Source organism: Syngnathus leptorhynchus, chromosome 1 (genome assembly GCF_054491065.1).
Source record: "Syngnathus leptorhynchus isolate UIUO chromosome 1, UIUO_Slep, whole genome shotgun sequence".
Taxonomy (NCBI): domain Eukaryota; kingdom Metazoa; phylum Chordata; class Actinopteri; order Syngnathiformes; family Syngnathidae; genus Syngnathus; species Syngnathus leptorhynchus.
The window spans coordinates 22,666,881-22,686,592 of record NC_141195.1 but is presented as its reverse complement, the minus strand read 5'-3'; the positions used below and the strand labels follow the sequence as shown (position 1 = coordinate 22,686,592).

The window sequence follows — 19,712 nt, the reverse complement described above, 5'->3', positions numbered from 1 at the left end:
AGCAGAGAGCAATTTTTTTTTTTTCCCCCCAGAAATAAACAACGTGAAGTTTTTAACATTGCCACGACCAACGCAGATCTTTCAAGATGTTTAAATCAATATGATAGAGGAAGACTACAGTTATCCACGACCTTCTGCTTCATACAACCACACTGACTTAAATGCTGTCAAACATGCGTCGGTTCGGTTTTGACACGAAACTCGGCTCAGCGGAACCGAGCGTGCACCGCTTCGTTGAAATATGAGCGGCCACTTGAGGTAGTCCACCCTCGTGGACATTGGGAAAAAATAAAATGACAAAAAATACTAATAATTAAATAAAATAAATACAAATTTAAGTGATTTTTTTTTTCTGCTCAGAATCTTCTGCAATATTCTCGTCTCTTTTCCGTTTGCATCTGAGCACATGACCCTCCATGTGACCTTATATGGGCATTAGGAAGATGTTGACCTCTACATGTTGGCACCATAAAAGGAAACAATACGGAGGTGGTGGTGAAAGAACTTTTTATGCCGTCAACGAAGACCTCTTGAACATCTTAGGTCGAACGTCAGTAAAACAAGCCAACATAGCGCAATGACTCATTTATGCTAAGAACGCCTTCGTGTTGTGTTTTCGCTTCCGAGTAATTATGTCTCTACTTGAACTCCCCCGGTCGGCCGTTTTAGAAAGCAAGCAGTTGGAGTGCGCTCTTTCTCCCATCGATGATGTCATCCATCTCGACCTTGAATGCAATCGTTGCGATTAAGTCACATAGCCCATCTGTCCTTAAAGTGTACATATTTAGATATGAATTATTGACCTTTAGGCTTCAGCTAAGGATTCATAGCTCCTGAGGCGTCACAATCAAGAAAACATCTTTACTGCTTATTGTTCTTCTTCTAGACATTCGACTGTATAGGGAACCGCTTTCATGATTCACATCACTGAAGAACGGAGGAAGTAAGACGGGAAAGCGAAGGCGGGAACGAGGAGGCCTCCAGATATACCGAGAGTGCTTTGAGAAAGCAATCTTCTCAGCGCCACACTTAGTCATGCCTAGCTTGGCCTGATTGAGTTGATCACCTTTAAGGAATTACAGAAGATGAACGAGAAGTTACAGCACCGATGTAAATATATTTAAAATGGCCGCCAAAATAAATGGAATGAAAAAATGTACAAGCTCAAAATAATCATGACTATAGAGAATTTAGCAAACCACTCACAAGATGGCCGCCCAGTCTTGAGCAGCAAAATGAGGTCATGAAAAATGTACCAGATCAAAATAATCATGACTGCACAGAATTTAACGAACCACTCACAAGATGGCCGCCCAGTCTTGAAAAAAACATAACAGCAAAATGAGGTAAAGGGGAAGCTGTTTTGACTGAATATTAAATTACACTCTTTAAAATGCAAAATAATCCAATTTGGGTTCATTATTGGGCTGACCCAATTAGTTGGCTTAAATTATCTCAACATCCTGGGTTGTTTTGAACAAACCAACCAAATAAACCCAACTTCCTGCATGGGTCCAATTTTTTAACCAACACTTTTAAGCAAATATGGAGGGACGCATTGTGACTAAACACAAAAGAACTCAAACGAGACAAGATCAGAAAATGTTTACGCGATTCCTGTGTTGATTACGCCTTTGCTAGCTTTCCGGCGCCGTACCGCCATTTTCACACCAACGGGAAAGAAATCCTTCCCATGCTCTGTCGTTCCCTCACAGGTGCATGAGAGAGAGGGAAAAGGAGACAAGGCAAGAGAGAAGAAAATGGCAAAAATGCTTTAATGGATTTATGCAAATGGCATAATCCTCAGGCTAAGTATTCCACGGGAGATGAGAACCTCACAGCTGTGTACAACGGGGATCTAAAGTGCTTATTTCCTTTTTTGCGTGTACACACAAAGCTCTGAAAGCTGTACATCCCTTTCCAACGAGTGTGAAGTCAGTCAACACCACTCACCTGACCATTTCCTTTTTTTTTTTTTTTTTTTTTTACTCCGAACAGAATCTTTGCTTCTCATAAACTGATTGCCGGCGATTTGTTCGGAAAGTAAACATTTGTCATAAACATGATGTGTGCTTGGGCTCACTGAGTTACTTATATTGCATGTTATATTTTGTTTTGTATGTATTTATATGGAGTATGTCCATATTAATATTTTCTTTTTATTGTATTGGCCTGCCTGGGGACTACAAATGTAAACTAGCTTTGTGGCTGTAATCTGGCATATTTACATTTGTTTTTGTACGGAAGCTCATTAATGTGCATTGGCCCAATTAAAACCAATTCATAAAATTAAAATGAATAAAAAATAAAAAAATAATATAAATAATAATTATTATGAATAATAATAATAAAATAAATAAAAGGAAATAAATAAAAAACAAAATTTTATTATTGGCCATTTGGTTTTGTATTCTGTTTAGAGGCTTTTAAAATGACAGAAGGTCCCATACCAAACTACAAAATCCAGATTCCCCCGTCCGGTTTCACACGCATCGGGCAGGCTCGCTACCCACAACCCCCTGCTGCTTGTTTATGGCAACAACAGAGGGCGAATCATGGAGGGTGGGCAATCGCTAAAGCAGTGGGAGAGAGAAAAGAAGCTGGACGACATGAGATGTATTCATTTCATTTGTTTCAAATGAGGAATTTCAACTTTAGATCCAAAGGGATGATCTGGAATCCGGCCTAAAAGTCCATCTGCGCAAACACATTTTTAATCGTCGCTCTCGAATGCATTAAACTTCAGGTGCACCACCACCAACTCTGAAAAATCACAGCACTCCTCCAATTCAATTAAAATGTACTTAAGGCTACCTAATGGAAATTGATCAGTCATTTAGATCATCTCGGTTTAATCCAATTAATCAATGACTGCTGATTGGGACGCTCGCTGGCAGCTGGAGGGACAAAAAAAATATATATCACTGCAATTTCACTCCCGAGGAGACACCGGCAAAAGGTTTGAAAGGAATTCTAAACAGTTGAGTCACCTTCAGGTATGTCTGCTCTCAAAACGAGGACCAGCGAGGTGCAGAGATCCATCTGAACATCGATTAGATGGATCGTATGTTCTTGGGAACTTCTTCATAAAGCGAGTGGACCTGGGAGCACTTTGAAGAATTTACAGAGCAATTTATGGGATGTGTTTATCGCAGCTACATGTCATAACTCTCTAACTCTGGAGCTAAATCAATACGCTCTCGCTCTAGCAAAGTCGCAAGAGAGATTTCAAAGGGCGAGTACGTGAATCGCAATTTGTTTTTGTCTTAAAATCAGGATTTTTTTTTATTTTAAAGAGTGTAATTCTGGATCGACAATTCGGTTTTGGTTCCATATAGGGATGGACAGAGCGAGTGAAGCCAAGATGTTAAAAAAACCCAACTGCTGAAATGTCAAAACGAGAGGTCAGGAGCAACAGGAAAGAAGGAAGGAAATGAGAGGTGGGTGCAGAAGCATCACATTAAAGCTCAGCTTTTTTTGTGGCTAATTAAGCAAACAATTTGACCTTTCTGCATCACAAAGTGTTGCTCCATCTCCTCTCATCTGATTGAGTCGCAAATCTTCGGCTCTGCTCGAAGCAGAAGGCGCAATTTGTTTTCTATCCAACTGCTTTTGGAAACAAAACAACAAAAAAAACAACCCCTGACAAAATAGCCTTTGCTGATTCATGCATTTAAAATTTTCCCCGACAATGCTGAGAGTTGAAGCCCGGTGGACTTTATAAACTCATCTCCCTTTTCATTTTATTTCCCAGGCTCAAACTCAATTATTTCCTCGTCTGGCCCAGCCCGGGTCAGTTGCCAAATGAAGCCGGGCTAAAAAAGTGCAAGCGTGCACCGGATGAAATATGGATGAGGCGGTGTCGGCTGCAGGTGTGTCAAGTGTGATTTAATATGAGGATGGGGACACCCGCGCAAAGATGAAGATTACTGACGAAGGCGCACACAAACAGGGTGACCTTTGACCTCTACCGTAGTAGGCAGCCGACTAATACCGCTGAGCCGGAATCAAACCAAAGATAACACCATCGGCTGAACTGAATCGAAAGAAACAATCTGACAATTTGTCACTCTTTAGAAAATAAAGTTCCCAAACTGCACACAAAATAAATAAAAAAAATGAAAAACTAAAACATAAAAAAATAAAATAAATAAAAATAAAACAAATAAAAAAAAATCTACAAAAAAATAGAAATAAAACATATAGAAAATATATAAAACTAATACATAAAAATAATTAATAAAAATAAATCCCAAATAAAGCCAAAATACATCAACAACATGCAATCAAGTCGACAATGGCGGTTTTCCACAAAGGTGAGCAATTTGAGTTTCTTCCACTTGAAGCTGATGGAGCATGAAAGCTATCGTAAAAGGCATTGAGTGCTGGCTAGCGAGCTAACCATTACATAGGATCTTCCTTCCCCCCCCATTCTAATGGGAAAAAAAAAGTCAATTAAAATAACTGTGTTCTGCTTTTGTAGTGCCCAAATGTACAAATCTCCGTGTGTTTCAGCATTCCCGATTTGTCCAAATGGCTATTATGTAAATAAAACTTTACTTCTATGATTTAGTCCATTGCACTCAATCCTTTGGAGTTAAATCTATACTTCTACTTTTTTTTTTTTTTTTAAATACAAGTATCTGTACAAAGTTTGACTCATTTTGCCACTTCTGGTGAAAAGCATAGCATTGTGTACGTGTGTGTGTGTGTGTGTGTATCCTGAGAACTGCACCACCTGCCTTGTGAATCACTTGAGCATATCTCCCCTCTGCATGAGCTCTTTCAGCCCCCCCCCCCTTCTTTCAAGCCGTGACAAAAAAGGAAGAATTGCACTTGTAGCGCCGCAACACAATGGCCGTGCGGTGGGCGCTTGGCTTATGGGATCACAGAACCAGCGCACAGGTGGTTGTGCGCATAACACTTGGCCCTGACCTTTTCCGGCTGCACGCCGGAGCTCACGAGGCACCCCAAACATTGACCCCCCCCATCATACTTTTGTCTCATAAAAGATCCAGTGTGATGTCATCATGCAAAAAAAAAAAAAAGTGAAATCCAAATAAAAGTCAAATGCAAGACCCACGTGAGAGCGCAAAATTCATCCGGGTCTCCATCCAGACTGACACGTTGATGTGTTAATTTCGCCCTGGAAGTTTCCTTATCTGCCTTCGACTTGGCCATTCATTCATAGTCCTGTTTTAATTAGCCATTAGCGAACACACTCCCATGTCAGAGATATGAGATGAGGGAAGGGGAGGGGGTGGCCAGTGTGTGTGTGTGTGTGTGTGTGTGTGTGAGTGAGTAGGCTCCGTGCAGACAGCTCCATTCTCCCACTGTGGCGGCAGAACAATTGGCAGGGACACGCTGTTCGGCGGGGCCTCCACCTCATTACCGGCCCACTGCTCACTTGTGAGCCGTATCATTGTAGTGCGAGACAATGGCTGCCAGGGGCCCCAGCCGACATGATACCCCCTTTTCTTGCACACACACCAGTCCAGCTATAACTCTCCTCTTGCTCTTCCTTCATTCCAGCTTTGCAGTAAGGCTTTACGAGATTGGCTGTGGCGTAGGTGCCCGGCGTCGGTCGTGGTCGGCGGCGAGCGAGAGAAAGCGAGGAGGATTAAGCCTAATTAGCATGAACAATAAAAACAAACACACATCGGGGAGAGAGAGGTCAATGAAGCGATCCCGCAGTCTCTCTTAATTAGCATTGTTTAGCAAGCGGCACACACAGCAGCACGCATTTCACACTGACGTGTGTATGTTGCGGCATAAGCATTAAGTGTGTGTGAGGGGGCGGAGCAACATGACAAAATACACACAGCATATGTACAAAATTTTCACTTGTGGCTATGAGGTTTTCTCTCTACTTGCAAATAGGGGACATTTCATAAAAGACTTGGGTATAAAAACAAAAAATGTTATTATATTCTTATATTTCCATGATATTATGTCAGAGGTTAATAGTTCAAACTCACAGGTGAGTACAACGGAAGCCTTCCATGCCCAAATGTGGTCATTTTCACATTTTTAGTCAGTTCCCATGCGGGTGGGTTATATTTCACAAATAATTTAGTGTGGAAAATAATGTGTTAATGTCTTTTTGGGTCAACAAGTAACATTATTGGCAGCCTAGAAATGTAACGTATAGAGAGAAAATGCCGGTTTTGTGGGTTTGACATCATTTTCCATGAATGAGTCGGACGTCTGGGTCGGCAAATGAAGCGCACCTATGCTCATAACTGGGATGCAAAGAAATTAATTTCCGCCTCTTCAAATTTCAATGACTCTCACTATTAATGACTTTTAATGGTAGGCTTTTCAAAAATGTTTTTGTCAGTCATCACCAGCCCAAAATGAAATTTAAACATACTCTCACTCTCCATGATGTAACTTTAGAACGAGCCCTAGCTTGCCTGACTTGTGAAATGACAAAACACTCCTTTGGTGTACTTGTAGTATTGATCGCACGTGACACCTACCGTATATCTATATGTGGTCAAATGATTGATGATGGGATATTTAAATCTCTTTGGCATTGCAGAAAAATTGAATTTGCCTCAGAGTGCCTGTCTATACAGTAGGTTGAAGTCTTACCCCTGGGGAGCTCATTTCCTCAGCGGGGATAACCGAAAGTGGGCCAACTCAAAGTGATTAAGGATCTGCAAATCAATATTGCTTTAATATCAAATTTACTCATACAAGTCAGCAGAAATATGAGAAAACCGCAACAACCGGCGGCGCTGGTATGAATCTTTAAATAAATCATATGGAAAACAAAAATAACTAAAATACCAAATAACTTGGTTTACTCATTTACAGCGGTTGACACAAGGACCAGGTTTGACCAGTGTTAACGAGTTGACAACACATGAACGGGGAAAAAAAAAAGTAGGTCATTTTAGGTTGAAGCCACCATTTTGACAAACTCCAGTTTGATTGAGGAGTTGAAATAAGACACGAATGTGAGCGTGAACGTTTGCTTGTACATGTTCTGAACTCCAGATCACTTGTGACCCAAATGAGGCTACAGAAAAGAAACGGAGGTTAGGTCACCAGCCAACACAGGTGATGAGTCCTCCTGGTGGAAGGAAAGTCATGAATATTATGATCCGATCCTCTCCAAAATTCTATTAGTAACAAGCAACCACATTATAAGCATACTGCTAAATGAAACCTCTTTGACAGAGAAGAATTTGTGGTCCGGTATGTAGTTCTTCTTGAGGGACGCTGTGGATTTATGAATTTTTTTTTTTTTTTTAATCTTCTCACTTCCCACTGGATTTCCATTAAGGAAGCGGCTGCAGCATTTGGTTCAACAAGCTGTCAGATGGAATTCTGGTAAATTTAAGACAGTGTTAATGCAAACTGGAACATTAAGTTGAAAGCGAAAACAACTCTGTGGGGTTCGGAGGTGGTCCGGGAACCCCCACTTGGAGTTACATGATGTTCTTTTCCGTGTGTCCTTTCTGATAAGTGTGTTTGTATATGTGTCAGGTGTACTGGTCCAATATGTTTACCGCTCTGATTGGAATTACACAATCAATTACTACCCCTTGCTGCGGCCCAAATGAGCCGACCCAAAAGACAGGGGAATTGCATGAATGTTATTGTTGGAAGGCCATTAACCAACAATCGGGGTGTTTAACGCAAGAAAATGACATTCATTAAAACGGCTCAACGGGAGGCTCCCAGGGGCCTGGCCACAGATGACCCTCATTCACCGGCGGGTTTTGTGGACCTTTGTCCGTAGTGGGGAGGGGCGAGCGTGTCAAAGGCACAAAATACCCCGTTTTTTTTTTTTTTGTCTTAAAATGGCCTTTGGTCTCGCTTTGCATGTGTGCATGCGGTTGAGAAAATACCTGCGAGATGTTGTCGGGAGGGAAAATATAATTACGTCATTGTGTGAATGAGAAAGGGGATTCGCGCACATGTAATCCCGCAGTAATGATGTGATGAGGCGAGACAATCGACAAACAATAAAAAAAATGTACTTCCAGACTGTGGCAGCGATATCATCTATTAGCGTAGACACTGCTATCAAAAGTCAAAAGTAGCTGTGTGGTTATTTTTGACGCAGGATCCCTGGGAGAGATTATTTTTACAAACTGACGCCGAGGCTTTCTTTGTCTCGTCGTGTTCAGAGTTCCACGTCGGAAAGGCAGGTCAGCTCGAGAGAGGCTGACGGCCTTGTTATTTCTGCACATCCTCCAGGAAAACAAGCAGCGTCTCATGTCAAGGACTCGCAACAGGAACGGTAGCAACCCGTCACGGTGTGCGCAGACACTACCTGGTAATGAGACTCTTTAGAAATCTAAATGTTTGAGGAAGGAGAAATGACGATATATTTTCATGAACTTTTATTTTGGGTAGGCGGAACAGACAGGTGTCCCGCGCCCCTTGCTGAAGTGTACAAACTTCAATTGGTCAAGGATCACCATTAATTACCATAATTTCTGGACTATAAGTCGCTATTTATTTATGTATGTATGTATTTATTTATTTTTAATTGACTTATTTTTTTATTAGTGAACTTTTGCTGAGTGAACATACGGACGGAACCTCATGAAGATGGTCGCAACCTCAAAGCCTGCCAGTGACCTTGCCTGTGACACGCGACCACCTGTTAGCTTATGTCGAAGCATGCTAAGCTATAAACAAGATTCAGCGATTACAAATCCATCCGTCTAACGAAATCTTTTCCTCGCAACATGTCGTCTGGTGTGAGTCAGGCACATCACAGAAAGCCGGAGTCATGACGACCGGCACCTGTCGCGGTGAGGAAACCGGTGGAACCTCAGTGATCTCTCATCTCCTCCGATGTTTGCGCAGGTTTCCTTGATGTGGCAAGCTAAACCTCTGATTGAGAAGCAAACCACGGTGGAAATGAGCTCACGGCAAGGGGCCGATGTGTGAGGACGCTAGGGGAGAAGACAATGAAAAAAAAATTCTCTGATCCATCTGCGTTCTTATGTCCTCCCCTGACACAAAAGATTCTACTGAGGTTTTAGCGCAAGACGATTCATTGCCTTCTTTCAAAACATACCCCAGGAGGTCAATTGACACAAGTGCTATCCAGTTCTCTGGCTAGAACACAGGTGTCAAACTCAAGCCCCGGGGGCCAGATTTGGCCCACCACATTATTTTATATGGCCCGCCAAGGCAAATCATGTGTCAAAATATCAAAACTGAATGTTTTTTTTTTGTCACAATCCCACTTTCAAAATAACCTTTTCATCACCGGATTCTGTTGTGATAATATGAAGGGCCATTCATTTCTATTTAAGTCATTAATGGCTCCATGAGGGGAAAAATGAGTTTGACACTCCTGGTCTAGAATCACTCACTGTCCTGTAAAAGCAGTAGCTACAAAGACAGCAGCACTTTCAGAAGCCAGTCATCTCCAGTAGGCGGCCCGGCCCAGCTATCATTATCTGCTAGAGAGACATCGTCCCCGTGGATCATCATTACCAGGCGCATTAGAAAATACTTTGATTAAACTACCCTAATCCAGCGTAGACAGCTGCAGTCCATTCACAGCTGCCTAATCTCCCCGCCGCTAAATACCAGCGAGACAATGGGCAACAAATGACAACTTTCATGAAGAAGGGAGAGAGGGGGGTGTAGCAGGCTCGGAAAACAAAGCAAAATATCAATAGAGAAACGCGTAAACGTCGCTGCGATGGCCAGCGACTCGCGCTAGGAGACGACAGACGCTTTCTCACAACACCGAGACAAAGCGTCGTAAAGACTCGAGGTGATGTGAACCCCAGAGGGGGCGGGGTCAAGAAGGAGGTAGCGGCCTGCTTTTGGGGAGGTAGATGAAATTGTGGAGAGTTTTTTTTTTGTGGATGTTGCAAACAAGGCAATAGCGCCTGATGACAGCTGCCGCAATCAAGACGAGAGGAGAGTACGGCTGGGAAAACTCCTCAAAGGCACAAATCACCGCAGGGAGGCTATCAGGGCTGCCGGCAATCACTATAATGACAACGTGGCGTGACATGATAGTTACGGCACTCAAAGAAAATAATTTGCCCGGGCTGGGAAGGAGGTTGGCGGGTGGGCTGCTTCTTAAATGCCGGCTTGTGAGTCATGTGTGACAGGGTGTGTGTTTTACCTGAAGGTTGACCGTAAACTTGGTCACCGTCATTAAGGCAGCGGTGATGAACTGTCCATGCTGGAAAGTACAACTCGGAGCAATCTGTGTTTTGGTTTCCCTCCGTTCAGATTTCCAAACGTGTCCAAAGGCTTCATTATTTCGGTAGACTTTACATCTTGACAATCAAAAAGGCTAAAAGTGAATTCAACTGAACTGCTTGGGGCTACAACCTGCAGCTGTCACTCATCTGGTCTCCCAGGCTTAAAAAAAACAAAAACCTCTTCAAATGAGAAAGTACGTCCACTGAACAAGTAACTGACCTGACATCTTTCATTTCTTAACATGAGACTTAAAGCTTGTTTGAAGTTGCTTATAGGAGCCAATCAGAACCAAGTCATTGAGGTGAGGAATATGAACCATCTCGCCTACAAGAACATATTTTTCCCCATTCACCCACTTTCTCGTACTTATCACCGCTAAGCCTTTTTAGAATGGGAGAATACTTGCACTGAATCATGACACAACAAGCCAGCAGCATGTTAGGAATCAGCTGTGGGACACAATTCGTACGCGGGCACACTTTTGGTAAGATGATGCATTCTGGATCAATGTGAATCAGCTGGGGGAAATTGCAGGGGTCAGAGGTCGGATGACGAGAAAGCACAAAACCAGTGCGCGGGGCTTTGCGTACTATTTTATAGCAAACAAGAGAGTTTTAAGATTTATTTTAAGATAATTGTTAATTATTATCATCATTAATAATAATAACAATAATAATAATAATGATTTTTTTAAATGCATACCTTCACAAAAACATGCAACAGTTAAATAAAATTGCTCAGCCTTTGCTTTTTGACACAACACATGAATCATTGCAATGCAACACAGTTGCCGCCATGCACGTAATGACAGGTTTTTATTTGGAAATTAATTCCTAATCTAATCTATACAGCCATATTAATAACTGTTATAAAGCACACCGAGTCATGAATTAATCAAGGATTGGCAATTAGTGTAAAATTTAAATGCATGTTGTAAAGCCACATTGAGTGTCTGGCACTAGACGGAGGTGCCAAGCCATCGCTGTACTAATTAGTTTGCAATTATGTTTAATAAGTTCTGGGGAAGACAGTCATCTTGCAGTCCGGGCGCTGACTCTGCTAACCGAGTCAGGATCACAATTTTTTTTTTTTTTTTGTGGGAAGGGCTAACTCAGATTTGCTGAGTATGCGTTTTCTTGTTTAGGTCATTTTGGACCGGCGCTTTTTTTTTTTTTTACAAAGCATTCCAAAACAAAACAGCTCGTCTCCTCCCGGGCCTGTGGACCTAACAGCATGTTTGGGTTGCGGATTTTGGCTCATACACACCGCTGGAGCAATCTGCACCGATATGGTGCCATTTGGACAAGCGCCTGACACCCTCCGTGTTAACAAGACTAATCAGTACCCCCCCGTGCCTGCAACAAGCCCGCCTATAGCACAGCAGTGATAAAACTTTCCCCAAACTATCCCCAGCCCACACATCATACACGTTAATGAGCGAGGGGAAACCCAAATCGATACAGAAAAATTGATCAGCATCGCTAGGTGACGGCGCGCCATCGATTGGGCTAGCCCCGGCTTGTAATGCCTAATTAGCCGCGTCATACACACACAAGCTAACACACAAGCAGGTGCAGCGCAAACAAAATCTGACTGTTTAATTTGGAGCCGCTCGCCAGGTTGTGCCTCATTTCGCAGGGAACTCTGGTTCATTTGCAACGGTGGTACCGTGTAGCCACACTCCATATGTTTTCATTAATATCAATTGTGTGATGTCAATATTAAGCCTCTGCCGAGTCCCTGAGAAAGGGACCTGTAAATTCAATTTAAAGGCAGCCTTTACTGTACTCATGGAGATTGTAAGACGGTTATATCCAGCAGCGCTTCATGAGGCAATTTCACCTCCTTTAAAAAACAAACAAATAACCTCGTTTGTTGTGTTTGTGGCTGGTAAGACTGAGAACTTCTAGTAGAGGTCAGAGATATTAGCTGTACCCAGATCAGCTATTGTTCCGTCATTGGTGGTGCTGTTGTGGTACGTATGGATGGAGATATTTCCTAGAATAAAACCAAGTTGGGTCCTCAAAAGCTCCATTTGGATTCTTTCAATGTGTTGGGAAGAAAATGAGCAGAGCTAACCTGACTGCCAAAATCCTCCCTCCATTCAATGGCTTTCATAGAAGGAAGGCTAGCCTTAAATGTGAGGTTGTGGAAGTGTGGCATCAGTCAGCAAACATACCGTATGATTGATGAAGAGGAGGAGGCAAGGTTCCCAATGTAGATTGGCTGTCATTCAACACACTGAAAGGACTGATTGCCGTAATGACAGTCATAGAAGGGCCCAATGACATCCTGCAAGATAGCACTGGGCAAATAACAGAAGCTTTATCCCCCTTTGCTAAAAGGTGCTTATTTGGTCCGACAGCAAGTTTCAAGCGATCAAGTATGTTTTTAATTTTCTCGCCACTTTATTTTTCATCTCTACGGGTTGATGGTGTGCAAAGGCCGCTGGATTTAAAAGCACAGAGATATCCTCCAGCGAGGTCTTGTCTGTATTTTTTTCTAAACTGCTCATCTCCAATTTTCTATCTGAATGTGACTCATTCCAAAAGTTTATTTTTATTTGCTGAGTCAAGATTTGTTGGGGTAAAATAATATTAGATGGATATGATGGACGGATGAGCGGACGGACGGACAGAAATTATATCAACGATTAAACCCAAATTTACTTATGATCAGAAGGAAAAAAAAAAAACATGTCAATGTAAAGCAAATTTTTTTTTAACATTCTTCTATATTGAGCATTGACATGAATTATAGAATCCAAATGAGGAAATACAAAAAGCTGCTAGCTGTTCAAAAACTGAAACTGCTGTAATGCGCTAAACCTATCATTAGCTTACAAAAATACAACGTTAGAGGAGAGTAAGACATTTTCTAATTTTAGCCGCAGATTAGCTTCTTGTCATTGGGTATCGACATACATCATTCACCCTCCCGCTAACATGTGAGGGGATGTTGTTTTATTCGAAATTAAAAAAAAAAAATTACAAAGCCAACGTGAGCTAAAAACCTTTGTCCGCAAATGCGACGGACATCAGATGTAATCACTCGCGGAATGCTTGAGGACATCTTGTGTAAACCACAAACATTTTAGATTCTTCAATTGAACGGAAAGGAAATGCTTTGCCTTGTTTTGTTGAATGCGGAAGATGGTTAGCATAATCCGCTGTGGCGGATTTGAAAAAAGTTGATCAAAAGCTGCAGAGCACAGCATTTGTAAAACTCTACTCAAACTCTCGCCCTTCCCAAATTTTCCTCAGGTGAGAAGATAATATTGTCGAGGTCACGTTGTTTTACTCAAATTGCGCACACCTGACAAGTCACACAAACGGGGACCGTGACGTCAGTTTACATAGCCGCCGAACGGGCCCCCGTGTTTGTGTTCACCGCCACAAACTGGAATAGCGACGGTGAAAAGGTTGGCGCTCAGTGTCGGCGGACCTCTAATTTGTTCCGCCACGGCAGCGGCGGGCTAATGCGGCGCACCTGCTATCGCTGTACCATCATTAGCCGGTGCAGAGCGGCAAAAAAAGGTCAGACATAAACAGGGAGATCACAACGACAGGAAGGCAAAGAAGAAAAAGCCGGCTTGTGTGAGGGGGGGAGAGAGAGGACTACTAATGTGGGGATGATGAGTGGGCGTGAGCTGCCCAGGCGGCGAGTGAAGCATGATGGGAACACTTCACGCAGCCGGGACGCTTGCCTCTGATCTTGGTAAACAAGCCTCAGTGCAATGGGAAGGGGGGGGGGGGGGATGACTGCGAATGTAGCAAACAAACATCGGCGAGGCAGATGCGCCACCGTTTACTTCCATTAACGCCGACGCGAAGCAAAAAAATGCTGAGAAGGCACTATTCATCATCCATCTTGGAAATGCATCTGCATGGAGATGCAAAACTGGGAAAGGGTCTTTGAGCAGATATTTCTTTTGGCAAAAAGTATTCAGCCACATTCCGAAAAAAGTCAAGACATTGAAAAATTGTAGGGACAAATTCAAAAGCCCTGATCTGAACCCAGAAATCGTACGCCATCATCAGTGATCTCTGTCCTTCCCAAATGCTCCTTTGGATGAGTGGAGACAAATTGGAAATCCCAAATAACGAAACACATTGCACTGCATCGGAAACTTTTGGTAAACATTAGCCGCTTTTATTTGTCTGTTTACGTAAGCGCAGAGCAGGTATCTGTGATTAAAAGCGCAATGCTAATGTTGGATCTTTGAGAAACAAGAGCTCATTCCAAGACCGCAATTGCACCCAGAGGAGCTTTTGCAGATTTACTTTGGAATGTTATTTTGCTTTCTTTCAACCGAGGCTGCTGCCATGACAACGGGACTGCATCTCGGCACGATTCTTTCGGCCTCCAATCATGTCAAAATGTCACGCGCTAGCAAAAAAAAAACCCAGAGAAGCTAAGCTAAGTTCGAGACAGCAAAGTCCATTGGTCACATGACCTTTTATGAGGGCGACTGCCTTGTGACATTCTATATCTGGTGACGATCAGCGCTAATTACCCGCTAAAACTCACACGTGCACCTGTGATTAACGACTGCTGTATTCGCAAATGTTGAACAAGATAAATATGACAGAGACAGCCACAATTACGTTGTCTCTTTAAGCTACATTAACTCTCGCCGCTATTACACACTGAAAGGCGCTCATTGGCTTGGAGGGACTGTTAAAGGAAATTAAAAGGAGGACTTTGTTTGTGATGCAAGATTGGGAATTCATTTCAATTAGATGCTGCGATGCTACTTTTGAAGGCACGGGGGAATGTGAGTGCAGTACAAGGAGGACGACCATGTTTGAGATGCTAAAGCTAGCACTAACAACATGTACTGGCTTGGGCAAAAGAAATTAAAATGCTTTCCCGCAGAAGGACTTCATTTGAAGAATAAGTTCTGAATATAATCCAAATACACGTAGAACCGTCATTATCAGTCCATCAATATTTCAGTCATCGTCAGTCCGTCACAGTTATCTTAATTGCACTTCAGTCAGAAATCAAATCAAATAAAATCAATAAAATAAAAATAAACCGTCAGCAGAAAAAAAATGGTTTACTAGAACCAAACAAGCACTGCAGACATAAAACGATAGAATATGACTAATTAATATTAACTTGTTACTTTCAATCACATTGGTATTAAGCCAAATGCGGAAAAAAGCCTTCCGAAAAACAACGTAATGTTCATCATCCTCTGCTCCCATCACTACAAACTGCCCACTTATCAAATTGAGTGTGAGCAGTGGAAAGGGGGTCTATGCCTCGTGCACTAAACTGTTAGCTGTGGCTTTCATAAAAAAAAAGCAAAAAACAGTAATTGCGCTTCTGTGCAGTGTGTCAGCAGTGCCAAGACACTTATGGAAAAAATCCAAAACAAGTGGCTGTTTACAAGTAGCCGCAAACACATTAACGCCAAGGTGGGCAGAGACTTGTTCGCTCACCAGCTGTGTCCTTCTCACAATGTTGCATTTGTAACAGGGTGAATTTACGGGCCTGATGTTTGACCACTACCAATTCGTGGCTAGCAAAAACAATCTTACAACTTTTGTACTTTTATTCCAACCCATTTTAACTCAGGACGGCATCAGTTAAGCTAAAGGAAGTCCTATTAGTGTGCTGAGGGCGGCTCTCCGGGGTGAAAAATCCAGCGAGGTTTGAATTAGCTTCGTTATGTCAGTCTAGGCTTCCACAGAACAGGAAGGATGAGAGGCAACGGCGGTATGTTGGAGGGAACGAACGCGTGGCGTAAATCTTCACAGCGCCGACACGCAAGCACGGATAAGAGAGGGTGACGAGCGGGTGACGGCGAGCGGCTAGCTGAAGGGATTTGCCTGGCTCTCTTAATGCACTGATTATGACAGCAAAAGGGGAAAGTGCATTGGAAATTGGAGGGAGTAGAAATTACCTGCGTTATAGCCGCTCGCCATCTTACAAATGAATGCCGTTAAGCTTCGGCATATAAATGAGTCTGTCGGCTTTTTGCTCGGGAGTGGAGAAAGGAGGAAGCGATTGCTTTTTGTTTTCATGTGGAAGTGTACATGCACATTAAAAAGTGTTTGAGTGTGTAACTGCAGGCGTGTATGTGTGTGTGTGTAGCCGGCTGAAATTATGCAAGCGGGCAACAATGAGCAAATTGAACCTCCGCATGCTGACACACAACCATGTGCAAGCATGCACGCACACATACACACGCAGTACAAGGTCAGGCTCAAAGACAAGGCAGTTGGGTGGGGGTGGGGCGAGCAGTGGGTGGGAGTGAAAAACAGATCATGATAAATTGGCTCACATTTTACAAAACGTTGCCCTTAATGCACCGTGGCTAGCGTGTAGCGCCGGCTCCGGCGCGGGCCTCGCTTTAATAGCGGCATTTGTGATGTATGGAAACCAGGCGCTGGCACTAATTGCGCAATTACAAAGAAGAAGCCGGTTATGGCAGCTCAGCTTGGAGATGACTGGAGCTACCTGGTTAATCCAGGCTTCGTATTGCGGGCCCCGCATCACTCCAGTTCACTCAGAGGTGGAGGGAGTGTGCCAGTTTCACAAAAACCCCCACAGAGTAGACCAAATCGGGGAGGAGGGCACTCCAGTAAAACGGAGCGAGATGGAGGAAAGTGGAGGGAGGGCAAGGAAGGCAGAATTTGTCTTGCGCCTGGATGAAAGGACAATTTATTAGAAGCTGTTCAGGGAAACGGAATATTTTTGCCCCGGCGCTTTACCGACTGTCCGGATGAGAAATGAGAGCGTATTAGCAGCCGTGCTGGGCCCGAGCCGAGACAACAACGCGGCTTAACATCCCTGGGGGTCGTGTATCAGGGGTCTTGCCGTATAGGTGCAAGATGGTGCCACTGTCGTCTTAATCGTCCTGATTTCCAAAATGGATTAAAGTCCCTTTGAATCTTTGTTTTTGATCCATTGCTCTGACATCTGGTGTACTTGGTGGATACCCGGTGGGCCGGCGTCCTTTAGGGCCCGTACGATGCTATTTTGATTATTATCTAACTTGATTTTAACTCAAGAGACCTGCCTATAATTTAGATCAAGGAACCCATGAATCTGATTACAATACAGACAGTAAACTGAAGTAATCGGCATCAGCGGTAGCGCTAGTTTACAATCGGGTGTGGTCAGGAATCATGTTTGATTGTAAATTTGAACAGAATCTAAACAGACATATAGATACAATGTTTTTCAACCAAGGGAGCTGCCAAATTATGAGTTAACAAAAGAATACAAAGGGAAAACTACGTCAGCAAAAAGACTTACTTGAAAGAAAACACAAGTCATTGGAAAACACAAACAAAAGAATTCAGCCTTACCGGAATTAAGGAGGTGCACAATTGACTGATTGCACACAAGAGGAAATCCAAAACTAAAAATATCAAGATAAAAAAATAAAACAATAAATGATAGCACTCGCCAACAGTTTTCTTCTCCCCAGCATTTAAATAGTCAGCACAGGTGTGTATCGAAGCTCCGCCCACCACCTGACTCAGGTCCTGGAAGAGCACTGGGGAGAACAAAGGTTCATGACACGAACTTTAGAATAGAACATTTAATTCTTGCAGTCAATGTTAGTCGTAGCCATTATTTTCACACTACATAGGAGGCAAACAACATGCCTGAAAAGTCGTCGTTTACTATTTTATCAATTGATCTCTCATACAAGCAGGAACAAATCAAATAAAAAAGTTTCTTTTTTTTAATTGTAACGAATTAAGAATTGTTTGGCTCATTAGGCTTTTTAAATATGATTTGAATGAATGGGACACCAATTGCAGATGAGTTTTCTGTTTTGTTTCACTCTAGACTTGTTGGTAAGTAAAAGTCCGCTCAGCCATCTTTGCATATATCGTCCACAAACAAAAGATCATTATGGTAAGAGAAATCAGTCGAGGCAAGCTTTAAGGAGATGAGCCCGGCATCACTCCATCTCCATGCATCACCCGCCAAAGCGCACTTCCTTTTTATCTCCCGTTTCAGTGAGCAGCGAGCCCGACTGGCGTGACCTCTGTCGGGCACCGCATTAATTTCGCCTCGTCGTTTCTATGGCGTCGATTAATAAAAAGTGACTGGATTTCCTGCAAATGAACATGCGCTGATAAATGGGAGCACAAGCCTAATTGCTTGGCAAATTAAGAGCTCACAATAGTGACGAGGAAGTGCGGCGCTTTTAATATTTAAAAACTCATTAGGTGTGGGAAAAGTCTCGCTTAGTTGGGCCTGGAGGTTTTCTTAATGGCCATTTGAAATGTCACTGAGCGTTTTGGGTTAGAGGTGGCGCCACTGATCGGATGAGAAGCGCGACAAAGTACACAGATGTGTTTAACATCACAATATATCTTGGATTAAAAAAATATCTAAAAAATAGATCCGTCCATCCGTCCATCCGTCCATCCGTCCATCCATCCGTCCGTCCGTCCGTCCATCCATCCATCCATCCATCCATCCATCCATCCATCCATCCATCCATCCATCCATCCATCCATCCATCCATCCATCCATCCATCCATCCATCCATCCATCCATCCATCCATCCATCCATCCATCCATCCATCCATCCATCCATCCATCCATCCATCCATCCATCCATCCATCCATCCATCCATCCATCCATCCATCCATCCATCCATCCATCCATCCATCCATCCATCCATCCATCCATCCATCTATCCATCTATCTATCTATCTATCTATCTATCTATCTATCTATCTATCTATCTATCTATCTATCTATCTATCTATCTATCTATCTATCTATCTATCTATCTATCTATCTATCTATCTATCTATCTATCCATCCATCCATCCATCCATCCATCCATCCATCCATCCATCCATCCATCCATCCATCCATCCATCCATCCATCCACAACAATGTGACACAAACACAGAGGTGGCAAATTGAGCAAGTTGAGTGGACGCTCAGATTACGGTGATGGATTGCTTTGGGTGATTTCTCTTTATTATGACTAGCCAAGATCAATATTTTAACACTTTGTCTACGGCCCTGGGTGGAGTGCTTTAAAATGCATTATTCAGCACCTTCATCAGTATTGGGGGAGGGGGGGGATAGCGATCTCCCTCCAAGACAACTGTGGAGTGGACGCATGCTTCAAACATTTCATCACATTAAATTTCTGTCTGTATTCCTTTTTTTTTTGGAGGTCAGAACCAAAGAAACAAAGCAGTGTTGGCGAGATACGGCACGTCAGATACGACCTGCGATACCCGGCTGTTGGAAAAGCGTCTGGAATTGAGAGCAGCGACATATTCATATCTGACCCAAAAAATGAAAGCTGCTGCTACTGCTGTGCAAGAGGCTGCGCCGCTATCAAAGCTGCAGGAAGTCAGCCAGAGAGGAAAGCGATGGCGGGTTGGAGGATAAAGCGACGCAGAGGTACAACCGAAGCGAGGGAGGGATTTCTTTCAAAGCTTCTTTAACCATCTCTCCAGAAGAAAATCCTTTGTAGCCTCCTTCCAAACCAGCCGCCAAACCTCCTTCA

The 19,712-nt window shown here is 43.0% G+C and overlaps 1 protein-coding gene across 5 annotated transcripts in view; it reads right to left on the bottom strand.

Moving 5' to 3' along the window:
• Window positions 1-17,702, bottom strand: part of pou3f3b (POU class 3 homeobox 3b) — a 48,189-nt gene extending 30,487 nt beyond the window's left edge. For all 5 annotated transcript variants that reach the window (XR_015065946.1, XR_015065951.1, XR_015065947.1 and 2 more), the window contains exon 1: window positions 17,526-17,702. The gene's annotated coding sequence lies outside the window, so the exon portion shown is untranslated. The remainder of the gene's footprint in view (window positions 1-17,525) is intronic.
• Window positions 17,703-19,712: the final 2,010 nt, after the last annotated feature.